This window comes from Crocuta crocuta, unplaced genomic scaffold (assembly GCF_008692635.1).
Source record: "Crocuta crocuta isolate KB4526 unplaced genomic scaffold, BGI_CrCroc_1.0 scaffold1297, whole genome shotgun sequence".
Lineage (NCBI taxonomy): Eukaryota > Metazoa > Chordata > Mammalia > Carnivora > Hyaenidae > Crocuta > Crocuta crocuta.
In genome coordinates, this window is record NW_027527158.1 from 68,163 (window position 1) to 81,499 (window position 13,337).

Consider the following 13,337-nt stretch of genomic DNA (forward strand, 5'->3'; position numbering starts at 1 on the left):
CAGTAATAAATATGGGAAAGCTAAAGGATCATCTTGGAAACTATATTCTGTAAATGTGATGCTGAAATAGTTAGTTTAGAATATTGGCCTTTTATCTACCACCGAAAATTAAGAAGTTAGAAAACAAACAGATCAGTATCTGCTAGGTTTTCTGTGTGAATATAAAGATGAACAGTGGATGAGCAGCAGTCTCTGGGTGCAAGCTCATTGGGTGTAAATCTTCGATCAAGGGGCGCCTCGGTGTTTCAGTCACTTGGGCATCCAGCTTCGGCTCAGGTCATGATCTCATGGTTTGTGGGCTCCAGCCCACATTGGGCTCTGTGCTGACAGCCCAGTGCCTGGACCCTGCTTCAGATTCTGTGTCTCCCTCTCTCTGCCCCTCATCCACTAGTGCTTTGTCTCTCTGTCTCTCTCTCTCCCTCTCTAAAAAAAATAAGTAAATGATTTTTAAAAATCTTGGATCTACACCTATATTTCATTGGCTGTGTAAGTGACTTTCAGTTTCCTCATCCATTCATTGTGCATCATTATCTACCTTGATTGTTTCAAGGAGAAATTAATATGCTACTGAGTGTATGTAAATTTCCTGGAAAGGTACCTTGTACAATGTGGATACACAGAATCTTGGGAATGTTATTAGTATTAATAGAAGTGAAAGTAGTAGTAGCAGAAAAAGAAGTAGAGGAAGTAGGATAAAATATATGAAACGTCTGGGACCTCCTTACAATAAAAGGTAATGCCCCTCATGAGGCTTGACAGATCTCCTTTCTCCTCAGCTCTAACACTTAAGTAGCAACCTGTGATCCTCTGAACTCACGATCACATCTGGTACCGGACCTGCAAGGGTACACAGTTCCTAATCCGAGGCCCCATGGTATGGATATGTAGGGCATGTTCTGTGACTAAAGCAACTTTCTACAATCTGCTGTGGGACAAATAAAGCGAAACTTGGTGTTTGTATTCCTTGGTAATGAACGTGGCCTGAGTAGTTCTCTGAGAACAACCCTGGAATATCTCCATCCACATGCTAACTGCTGCCTTTTAAAAACAGTCTCAGGTAATAACAACCATCTGGCTAGGGCTCCAATTCAGGGAAAAAGCCAGCAACACCGAGATCCTAGGAAGAGAAGTTCAGCCAGACGGACATGTAAATATGAGAGCTTAACTGAAGATATGTGATTTGAATTGCTCTTCATTGAGAAGAAAGTAGCAGGCTTTAATAAAAGAAAAAATGAAACAAAATGCAACACTTATTATTTGGAAAAACTTAAAGTTGGTTAGTAAACTAAACACCTTAAAAATAATGTTTAATTTAAAACTTAATAAGTACTAAGTCATTTCACCATTTTGCTTTGAGTATTTTGGAACACATGCTATTACTGGGTATGTGTGAGCACAGGCGTGCCTTTTGTGAAACAACGCATAACTCATCCCGTGGTCGATCCGGGTGTTCTTCTTGTGTTCTCCCTCAGATGATCGTTAATCCATAGACAGTGGTATTGGCAATCGGGTCAGAAAAAATAGACTAAGACTCAAACAATACCAAATTCTTATACTTTCAAAAATGCACTTAATAAAAACGGTGGGCCAAAATATCCAACTGTGTACATTGGAGTATATGCTTGTATAAGTATATACATTCCTAAGGAGAAACAGAGTTTAAAATATAAGATTTCAAAACTGTGCTAATAAGCCTTTTAAATATTTAGCTTTGAAAGAGAGTAAGCGTGCACCGGGGCGGGGGGGGTGGCGGAGGGACAGAGAGAAAGCGGGGAACAGTTTCAGAAACTGGCTTGGCTCTGAGAGCAGAGAACCTGACCGGGGGCTGGAACTCATGAACTCACAAACCAGAACCATGAGATCATGACCTTAGCCAAAGTCTGACGCTTAACCGACTGAGCCACCCAGGTGTCTCAAAACTGTTTTAATAAGCCTTTTAAAATGACCCTGGCCAGCTGGAGCTGTCTAAGGTATTCACCAATATTCTATTTTTAAAAGTTGTTTAACATTTATTTATTTCTGAGACAGAGAGAGACAGATAAATTTTCATATTTAGATAGTTATGAATGAGTTTTTAATGAAGGTCACTGAAGCTATTTACCTTGTCTCTATTTTTTCTCAAAGAAACTCTTCCATTTAATTATCCATTCACTCATTTTTTTTAAACAGATAGGTTAGGGGGCACCTGGGTGGTTCAGTCAGTTAAGCGTCAGACTTTGGCTCAGGTCATGATCTCACAGTTCATGTGTTCTAGCCCCGTGTCAGGCTCTGTGCTGACAGCTTGAAGCCTGGCGTCTAGAGCCTGCTTCGAATTCTGTGTCTCCCTCTCTCTACCCATCCCCTGTCCCACACTCTCTCTTTCTCTCTCTTTCAAAAATAAAAATAAACATTAAAAAAATTTAACAATTATGTTTGACATCTACATGTGCGAAGCACTCTCTAAGTTGCTGCTAATTCAGAAATGAATGAGAAAGACAATGGCCAATGCCTTTTTAGTCTTTATATTCTAGTGAGAGTAACCTAACAATAAATGAAAGAATGAGAGAATTCTATATAATAACAGATGGCATGTAGAAAGATAAAGAGAGTGAGAAAGCAGAGCTTAACAATGAGGAAGGATCTATGTTGGGTAGGGCGGCCAAGAATGATGTCTCTGAGATGAGAATTATTTCATGAGAATGCCCAAGTAGGTATTATTGTAATTGAATATTGGAAATTATTTTACTAGTTATAATCATGTATATCTCATTTGATGCTTACTAACCTCCTGTAAGATTAAATGTCCAGATGATTATTGTAATTTTAATGATGAGGATACCGAGACTGAGAAATGTTAAATAATCCCTTTTCTATCCAGCAATTATTTATAATATGCCAGGAATAATATGTTGTAAATGACCAGCAGGTAAGTAACAAATAGCTAAGCTTTTTTTCTTTCTTTTTTCTTTTTTTTTTTTTGTGACTCTCATAGTCTAGCAGACAAAAGAGACAAACATACAAATAACTCTGAGAATATGGTGTCATTAGGAGTTACTCACACAGTGCTGAAGGACACAGAAGATGGAAGTATTCACATTCCCTGAGGGTCTGCAAAGGACATGTGCCTGCACACAGCACTGATACAGATAGATACCAAATGGAACCGAAATGAAGCGGAAGGAAGGGAAGAGAAGAGAGCGTCGTGTTAATTGAGTGCTTAACCATATGCCAGATATTAGCTCTTTGAAACCCTGTAGGTAGGAATTAACATCCCCATTTTATAGATTAGGAAATGGAGCCTGAGAAAAGTTAACAAGCTTGCTCATGGTAACAAAGTTAGTAAGAAGTAGGTGTTTGAATTTTCTTTTTTTCCAGACCCTTCTGGCTTCTTGAGCTTGTTGCAGGCTATGACATATCTCACTGGGCCCGGACTGAGAGAAAGCAACACTGGGAAAAAAGATGTGTGGGGGTGGGATGAGACTAGATCAGCACCAAGGACACTGCCGGATCCAGGCTTCTGGAGCTTTGACTGATTAATGTCCTCGGATCTGTTCTCAAGAGCACAGCTATTTTTCAAAAAAGGAAGAAAGAAGGCATGAAGCACGAAGGCATAAAATAATGACTTCTGTTAACGTTACTTTTTATCTCATTGTTTGCAGTCACATATTTTTACAGAAAAATATGCCAGTTATCATGCTCTAGTCTCTTAATTTTTCCCTCCACATTTTCAATGTTGAGGAAAGTAAACAAGTTATTTTATTAAATAAGGTTACATGATGTAGAGCTTGGCTCTACACAAAATACAAAAAAAAGGCTGGATGTAAAATAAATGGGCCCTGTGGTTTCTATATTGAAAAATGCAGGTGCGATAACCAAAGGCGGGGAGGATTTTAAGCATTGAATACAGCTCCAAGTAAATCCTACATGTAATATTCTATATCAGTAAGCACTATCTCCCTGAAGCAAGGTATTATGGTGGCTAAAAACACAAGCTGTGCTGTCTGAATCTCTATATTATTTGAGTCTGTATAATGGTTTCATCATTCATAATTTGCATGAACTTGCAAAACATACTTTCTATGGACCTCGGAATATAATAGTTAATAAAACAGTTCAAGGTCACACAGATATGAGTTGTTCCACATCTCCTATTTGATAGCTGTGTATAGATCTATATGTGCAAGTAATGTCCCTTTTCTGTGTCTCAATTTCCTCATTTGTAATACAGGATCATTAGAGTGACAATTATACCGTTTGATGAATAAAATACATGTTAAACACTAAGAAAAGTTTCAGGTAAATAATGACCACTCACTAAATGTCTGCTGGGACAATATACAGGTGACATTTTTTATAAGAAGGCCATAAAGGCCTCCAAGAGAAAGCACAGCCCACTATTAGAATTATTCTTAAAAACATGGAAAATTAATGTAGCAAATATTCTCAGAAACACAAGACAAAGAAATAAAGAAGTAAGGGGATAAGGGAATCAGGGAGAGAGGAAAAAATAAAAATGTAAAACAAGAGCTGAGGAGAAATTTTGTTATCACTGTAATAGGTCTGGGAATATCACTGCATATCATTTTATTATAATAAATGTTAACATACACCACTTCTATATGCTTTCAGTATGGGACACTTAAGACAGAAATAATTGTGTTTAAGACTAGGAAAGATGCAAGAATATTGTGAAAAATAATAGCTTTCTCCTGAAATTTCATGTCTTTCTTAAAATTTCACATTCCTGGTAGCTCAGTTGGTTGAGCATCTGACTTCAGCTCAGGTCATGATCTTGCTGTTCATGAGTTCGAGCCCTGCTTTGGGCTCTGTGCTGATAGCTCAGATACTGGAGCCCATTTCAGATGCTGTGCCTCCCTCTCTCTCTCTGCCTCTCCCTCCCCACTTCTCTCTTTCCTTCAAAAATAAATATTATTTTTTTTTAATTTCACATTCCATCCCTTTTGAGGATGCTATTGCTATTTTGGAAAAAAAATATGTCTGATAATTCCACTGCTCAAATGGGTGATCATTGAAAGTTATGTAACCTAACTCAGGTACTATAATACCAGACAACTACAAGTTGAATTATTTTTTTCTGATGTACATTCCAGCTTAGTAAAGTGAGCTGTCTAAGGCACTGCTAATGCAGTAAGATATATGTCTAATGATGCCACTGATACCAATTTGGACATGGTTAAGTTTAGCAAATATATTGGGTTAATCAAAATCATTCTATAACTTAATGATTATAAGATCAACAAGTAGTTTCAAAATTTCACTGAGCTGAGCCATCTAATGGTAACAGCTCTGGAATGTAGAGATGTCAGAGAATTTTACCAACAAGAAGCTATTCACAGAGAAACACTAACTGAATGCACAGAATCCACCTTGTGTCTTATTAGAAATCTGTTTAGATTCACAAGGAAAAAATGGGCAAAACACTGATTAAATGCTATAAGCTATACCTGCAAATATATTGCAAAGACAAAGAACCACTCCCTTCATGTTAAGAAACCAATGTCACGTTATGTCAGAAGCAAGGGAAATCAACATTCTCTGAGAAAGATTTCTTTTCTTATGAGCTACCAGGTCCACAGTCCTCTTCATTGCAACAATTAAATGAAGTTATCCATACGTATAAGAAATAAATGATAGATTCTGGTGGCATGCAGAGTGAGATGGTGTTCATCAATACTGGGAACTATGGACCGTTGTTCTTTGTGTCCACTTTCCAGCATTTCCTTCTGCCCAAGACAGGATTGGGGGTGTGACCCTATGATGCTATGATAACATATATTGATGTGGAAATATATAAATGTGAAGTATATAAATGTGACTTCTGCCTGAGTGTGGTTGGAAGCGGAAGAATTTGCAAGGGAAGTCAGGATTTAGGCACCCACTAAAATTAGGATAGGCAGGGTGAGCATGGGCAGAGAAGAGGATATTTGGAGCAGCAGAACTAAGCATATGAAAAGAACTTGGCAGAGAGTGAGAAGGCTGGTCTGTGAAGTGTGGTCACGGTACATGAGGGAATGTACGGGAAAACAGCTTGTGGGGTGACTTGTCTCCCACACAACTTCTGGAGTACAATTCTAGTTGGCCAATTGAGTATATGACCGTTTGATTCTTAATGGAAGTGACTTAAGTTACTAATGCCACAATATTTCTCTGAACAAGTGTTGATAACCTTTCTCAGACAAATGGAAAGTATGATTAGTTAAAATGTCCCATGAACAGTTTGAACAGGTGCCTAGCCTACAGAACGTGATTACATGTTTTCCTTTCCAATAACCAGCCCTTCTGCTATTTTTTCCTTTTTAAAGTCAAATAATTAGAGCATACATGATGATTATATTTTACAATCTTAAAATTAGTGAGACTAAATGAATCATATTAGGATCATTATAGTAAAATGTAGTATGCATTTTAGCTTGAGGAAATAGTCAAGATATGTGATATTTATCATCAGCTATTGATATATATTACGTGATTTCTGATCTACAACAGCGGGTTTTCTGAAAGGCTCATGTTACAGGGAGAATTATAGTAATATTTTTATTGTAAAATTTTTCTCTAAAATTTGCTAATTCTTACCATAGAATAGCATTTAATAGGTATTTGTTGAATGAATAAATGGATAAAAAAGTGAAAACTACATATCTTTCTTTTAAAATGAGGAAGGTCAGGGTGCCTGGGTGGCTCAGTCAGTTAAGCATCTGACTCTTTGTTTCAGCTCAGGTCATGATCTCACAGTTTGTGGGTTCAAGTCTCCTATTGGGCTCTGCACTGACAGTGGGGAGCCTGATTGAGATTCTCTCTCTCTTTCTCTGCCCCTTCCCTACTTGCACTATGTTTCTCTCAAAATAAATAAGTTTTTTAAAAAAACTAAAATAAAATAATTAAAATTAAATGGGGAAGGTCTAGCTTTTTTTTTTTTTTTTTTTCTGGTTNAGTTCTTATTGCAAAGGGACTCCCATCAATCTTTAAAGGGACAGGAAGAGAGAGGGGGGAAGTTTGGAAACCAGGAGGGAGACATGGTTTGAAAGCAAATAGTAAATTGCCCAATTCTAGATGGAAATATGGTGACAGAGGTGAGCTGAGGAGCTCATCATGATCGTTTCCCCCCAGAAGGTGAGCTTCACACTGTAATACCATCTGCTAAGGTCCTGCACTGATGCCATTCTATATTTCGTTCTTCTCACCTTCACCCTACAAGAAATAACAAAATTATTTAAGAAATGATGGCCCAACTTCTGAAGAAGTGAAAACCCCTGACTCTTTCCCACCCTTAACAAAGAAATATTTGTCCTGACTTTGGACTGGGTGGTATGACACAGAGAGTAAGTAATTTGTAAAGACTCAAAATTTTATGAATGCTCTTTTTTGTTTATTATTTACTTTATTTAAATTTTTTTAAACATTTACTTATTTTTGAGAGAGAGAGAGCAACAGAGTATGAGCAGGGAAGGAGAGAGGAGAAGGAGACACAGAATCCAATGCAGGCTCCAGGCTCTGAGCTGGACACAGGGCTCGAACCCACAAACTGTGAGACCATGACATGAGCCAAAGTCAGACACTTAACTGACTGAGCCACCCAGGTGCTCCTAATTATTTTAAAGTTACACTGTGGTGTTCCTCAGCCCGGCATGCCTTTGTCCCCCAAAAGATATGTGGCAACATCTGTGATCTTGGTCATCACACCTGGGAAGTTAGTATTGGTATCTAGTGCATAGAGTCCAGGGGTACTGCTAAATCTCCGACAATGCACAGGATGCTGAATGTCAATGGTGTGGAGGCTGAAAAACCCTGAGTTCTAGTGGAGAAATTCTCTAGAAGTCAAGACATTTAGACTCAGTGATAGCACAACACTGTGCCCTTCCTGCCTGTCATTCTTGGCTAGATGACTATACTTCTCATTATCAAAGTCTTTTCAAAAGGAATATGTTGCAAGTGCTCCGTGAACAAATTGAGGTGTAAGGCAGTTACAGAAAGTAGGAATCGACTTTGGCATACTTTGCAGGACTGTGACTGATTCTGTTTGTCACATCATGATTGGATGTGAAAGTCTAATATGGCGTTTGCATTTGTATGATGTGTCACTTGAAGAAATGGTGTCTGGGTTTTAGTAACATACAGTCCAAAGGCCGTCAGGATGTCCGTCCTAGACACGGTGTTCCATTCATAATGGACTGTGAGGTTGAATAGATCCAAGAAAGACTGACAATATTACCTTGGCAGAGTTATTTTGTGTAACAATTGGGCAATACTGTTCAAACTGGAAATTGCCTGCACAGTTTCTTCTTTCCTTTCAAATTGCAACTGGCTTCCTCCCCTCTCTGTGCCATATTATGATGTTTAGTCTGATGCGGTCTACCCATTATTCCACTGTGCGTATTTACCTCATAATGAGGCTCTGCCACATTGAAAAAGGAAACGTGTGGAAAAGATTCATAATAAATAAAACATTTTACATAATATCAATACAAAAGTTCCTTTCCCAATGGAGTTGGTATAGACCGACTGATGGAGATGTTTAAGGATAAATCGTCACAAAGAAATACAGGCACATCCACACCGGGGTCAGCGGAGGATAATGATACATTTACTGCCATGCACGCCTTCCTGAAACAATGAGGTAGCATGAGATGTGGGAAAGCTGGCTCCTTGATTTATTAAAAACATCTGCCTCCGAAAGACAAAACTAGGGGAATTTCAAGTCATTACGACAAAATGTTTTTGCCTGTTTTGTGAAAGAAGGGTCTTTCTTAAGTAGGTCGCTTATGCATTTCAGTACTTAGAAGAGGGGACATATCTTTCTGGTAGTCTCTCTTTCCATAGGGACAGATACAGATAAAGACATCGGTACTGATATAGATACCCTTGCTTCTGCCAGTTGCGTCTCTGCTGCTTCATAGCTGACATGTGACAGCGACACCTTCTCGCAGTTCTTTTCCTCATTGCGTTTTATAAGAAAGCAGGCTCTTCTTAAAGCTAAGATATGAAAATGTCTTAAAGTTCAATTGGGTGTCTTTTTTAGCCAAGTCGATTTAAAAAGCATTAGTGGTAAAATATCCAGGTTATCCCACAGCAGGGCAGGACGTAGAGGTCCTGACAGCAATCAGCTTGAGGCATTGTCCTTTTCATTAATTTGGAGATGAGTAGACATTGCTGTTGTTGAGGACAATGAGACCCCTGTTGAAAGTGTATTTTCACACAGTAACCCCTCACTGTAACCTTGAGGAGAATGGAGTGCAATGGCGAGTGAAACTTCCTGTTGTATTGGGTCTCCTCACCCTCTCCCTGGGGGGTGTTTGGCCATAAGCATGAAAGGCTAGAAAGAAAGTAATTGGTCTCAAATCCGTAGTTGTATTTTTGTTATTATTATTTTTTTAAGTTGAGCAGATCTAGTTTTTACCCAAAGAACCCTCGAGGGTGAATTCTGGATCCTTTTATAATAAGACATTGTATTTTATTTTTTTTAATTCATCTGCTTTTTATTTATTTTTTTTACAAATAGTTTATTGTCAAGTTGGTTTCCATATAACACCCAGTGCTTATCCCCACAAGTGCTCTCCTTCATGCCCATCACTCCCCCCACACACACCCATCAGTCCTCATGGGAGGAGGAGGAGAAGAAGGGGGAAAATAGTGGGGGAGAGGGAGAGGCGCAAACCATGAGAGACTCTTGAATGCTGAGTATAAGGAGACATTTTAAAGTAAAGGTGCTAGTATATTTAGCACATATATATGTCTAGTTCTGCACTAAGCAGTGTAGATTATAGCATGGTTTCTCAACATCAGCACTATTGATATTTGGGGCTGAGTAATTCATCGCCGAGCAGGAAGGAGGGTGTTTTGCTCAATATCAGGTGTTTCGAAGCATTACTGGACTCAACTCTACAAATACTAGCAGCACCTCTTCCTATAGTGACAAAAAAAATTGCTAGATGTTGATAATGTTCATCAGGGACACGTTTTGAGAACTGTGTATTAAGATGATATAGATAAGACGTAAAAAGATGAAAACTATAGGTTGCAATAGGAAGAAATGCTTCAATGTCTGTATATAGTTAGACCTGAGATAAAAGAGATGAATGCTTTTATATGTATATTCATAATATAATATAATATAATATAATATAATATAATTAACATAATATAATTAATATAATTAATATAACATATTATATGTATATATACTTCACTGATGTTTATACTGAATACACCATATAATGCAATTTATTGTTGAATTATATAGTTAGTATGAACATTGCCTACAGGTCACATCCAATTTAGGTTCTTAGAAGACTAGCAAAACCCCAGAATATTATGGGAATTCGATAATGTTTGACTCATAAAATTAATTATCTAAAGTTTCAAAGACACATATTTTCCACTATAGTTTGCTTTCTCCATGCTTCTGTGGAAGTATTTTCATTAATGACCCCTTGAATTATTTGTATTCCTTTTATATGGTAGATAGGCATACTCAGACCTCTGTCTTAAACTGTGTCTAACAACTCTAGCACCAAAGAACCTACATCTACTATTCTGCTTCAGGCTGGCCACTGCTGGGAAGCAGATGAAATTTTCTTCAGAATTTGGTGGTCTCTTCATTAAATGGTCTTCTTCCATCTTGGAATTCTCCTTCTCCTGGTACTTGTAGATACATTATGGACTGTGGATTGCTTGCCGTATGGCCCTACATCCACCAGAAAGATACTGAAGTAGTTTACTCAACGTAAGTCAGCTCCAAGGAATTGTCAAAAACGATCACACTTACTCAATTTTAGAGGATATTTCCAATGTAAGACTGCTACTAAGTTTGAATAACTTTGTGTGGTGACGGAATATAACTAGACTTATTGGGGTGTTCATTTAGTTGTATGTACAAATACCCAATCATTATATTGTATACCTGAAACTAATATAATGTTGTATGTGAATTATACCACAAATTTTTTAAAGAATAGAAAAAAGGAAATAAAAATTATACACTGCTGGCAGTGCCCCGAACAGGACTCTCCTTTCTGGCTGATGCTCTGATTCTTTTAAAATCAGCTGCATATAATACCCCTTCCTTCTGTTAACACATCTGTCCCCCAGTCAGTAAGTGACCCCCTTCCTTATGGGATTACAGCCCTTTTTTCTTAAATATCCTGTTCTACCTATGTTCTATGAAATTACTCATGACTCTCTTCATAGACCACACGCCCCAAACACAACTTATATCCTGTTTATTGACCTTTGTTTCCTAGAATGGGTTCTACAGGACAAAATGACAGCTCATCAGGACACCTGGGTGGCTCAGTCTGTTAACTATCTGACTCTTGATTTTGGCTCAGGTGATGATCTCACGGTTTGTAAGATCTAGTCCTGCCTCAGGCTCTACTGCAGAGCCTGCTTGGGATTCTCGCTCACCTTCTCTTTCTGCCCCTACCCCACTCAGTAGCACCTGTGCATGGTAGCGCGCTCTCTCTCTCTCTCTCTCTCTCAAGATAAATAAACATTTTTTTAAAATGACATCTCATCACGAAAGCAACATCCTGTTCACTAATATAGGATTTAGTTTTAACCCTTGATCATACTCAGCTTTGCATTGTTATTCCCCATTTTGGGTGTGGATCTTCTGTTTTCAAAAGGATTGTTGACTGGTCTTAATCAAGGGATCTATCTTATACATATATTATAGCATCTCGCACTGTGTACTTAAGTATTCAGTAAACATCTAGCCAAGTCCTTAATGCAGCTATCAACTATATTTGCATAAAACCCAGTTCTTCATTTAAATGAGTCAGGTACCGATAATCATCAAATGAGGGAATAATTTTTGGATCAGAGCTTATTTCTGAATACCATGAAATCACAAAATTGATTCTATTTGAATAATTGGCTTTGGATGCTTATATACTATTTTTTTATGTTGTGCTAATGCTTACATATTTCACATAGGATAGAGCTTTTCAAGATTTCTAACTTCTTAGTAGTTAACTTGGCCATGCAGATTGTGCCCTTCCTTATGTTTTAATATAACTTACTAGGATATGTGCGTGTGCGTGGGCCAGTACATTTCTGAGGTCAACGAGAAACAAAAAGGAGGTGAAAGGGGAGGGAAGTTCAGCATCCATGGGAGGTTCCAGGACTGTCCAGACTGTAAAATAGAGCCTGAAAACATTTGTATCATGGAGACCCAGGCTCAGAATAAATGTGATAATTTTCCACCTAGGATTTACTGGCTTTCAGAACCTTAGGGAACTTTATTTTTCAGGCAGTGAATTATCAGACCAAGGATGATTATCAGATTTATTACAAATATTATTCCACACAAACGTTAGGAATTGAAGTGGAACATCATCTCATGCTGGCTCTCTGCTGATTTGGATTGAGAATGAGAATGAAGAGAATGTTTAGTATTTCTTATAGTTGCTTATTGTCAAAGCTTACTGAGCAGAGAGCGATAGGAAATCCCATCTATGAACTTCTCCTGTAAACGATTGCTTTGGGTATTACTTTGGATCATTAAAATCTATCAGTGGCAAAGTTGTTAAAAAAGGGGATTAATATAAGAACTAGTATGGTATATGCAGTTTAAAGATCATAGGTGTAAGAGTATTTCTTCTCCTCACTGGTTAGCAATCTCATTGCTCTGAATCTGCACTTGCCTCCTGGAAGAGTCCTAATGCAGGTCCTAACAATAATCACTGTTGTTCTACAATAGTCAATGACAACGTCTGGGGCAATGCAAGGCAAAATATATGTACTGTTAGTGTGCATTGATAGATGACCTTTTTTTTTAATCAGAAAGGAATCTCAGTGGACAAAAGGCTTTGTCAATTTCGATAACCCCTAGCCTGCAGTAGTAGCTCTAGCGAAATAGGCAAGTGACTAAGCAAACAGCCCAAAGGATCCACGAGCTAGGTGCTAAATGCAACTTGGCCTCTGGGTTTTGGTGAAGCAAACCGTCTCCCAGGCACAGACTGCCAGGCAGAAGCTCTTTTGACACAGTTCCGTTTTGATTTGACAGTCAATTTGAAAGTGACTATGCACGCCCTCACCCCAAATTTAATTACCCATGCATCTGCTGTGATGCAGCTTGTGATGAACAAGCTGCCACTACTGTGCTGTTATGGAGGTTGTCGCCTCCCTTCATTTATCCTCAGGCAACGGTTTTCTGCGCAGTCTGGTTGGCCATCACACCCAAGCTGTTAGATCCCCACGCTGTGCTTCAGGGTGCAGCAAATGCTGGTTGCTGGCGGAAACAAGCTGAAAGAGCAGTTGCTGTTACCCATCCGCCAGTCTCTCTGCAGGAGCCAGAGAGGAATGTGGGCAACGATGGTTCAGTGACTGTGTCTGTGCTG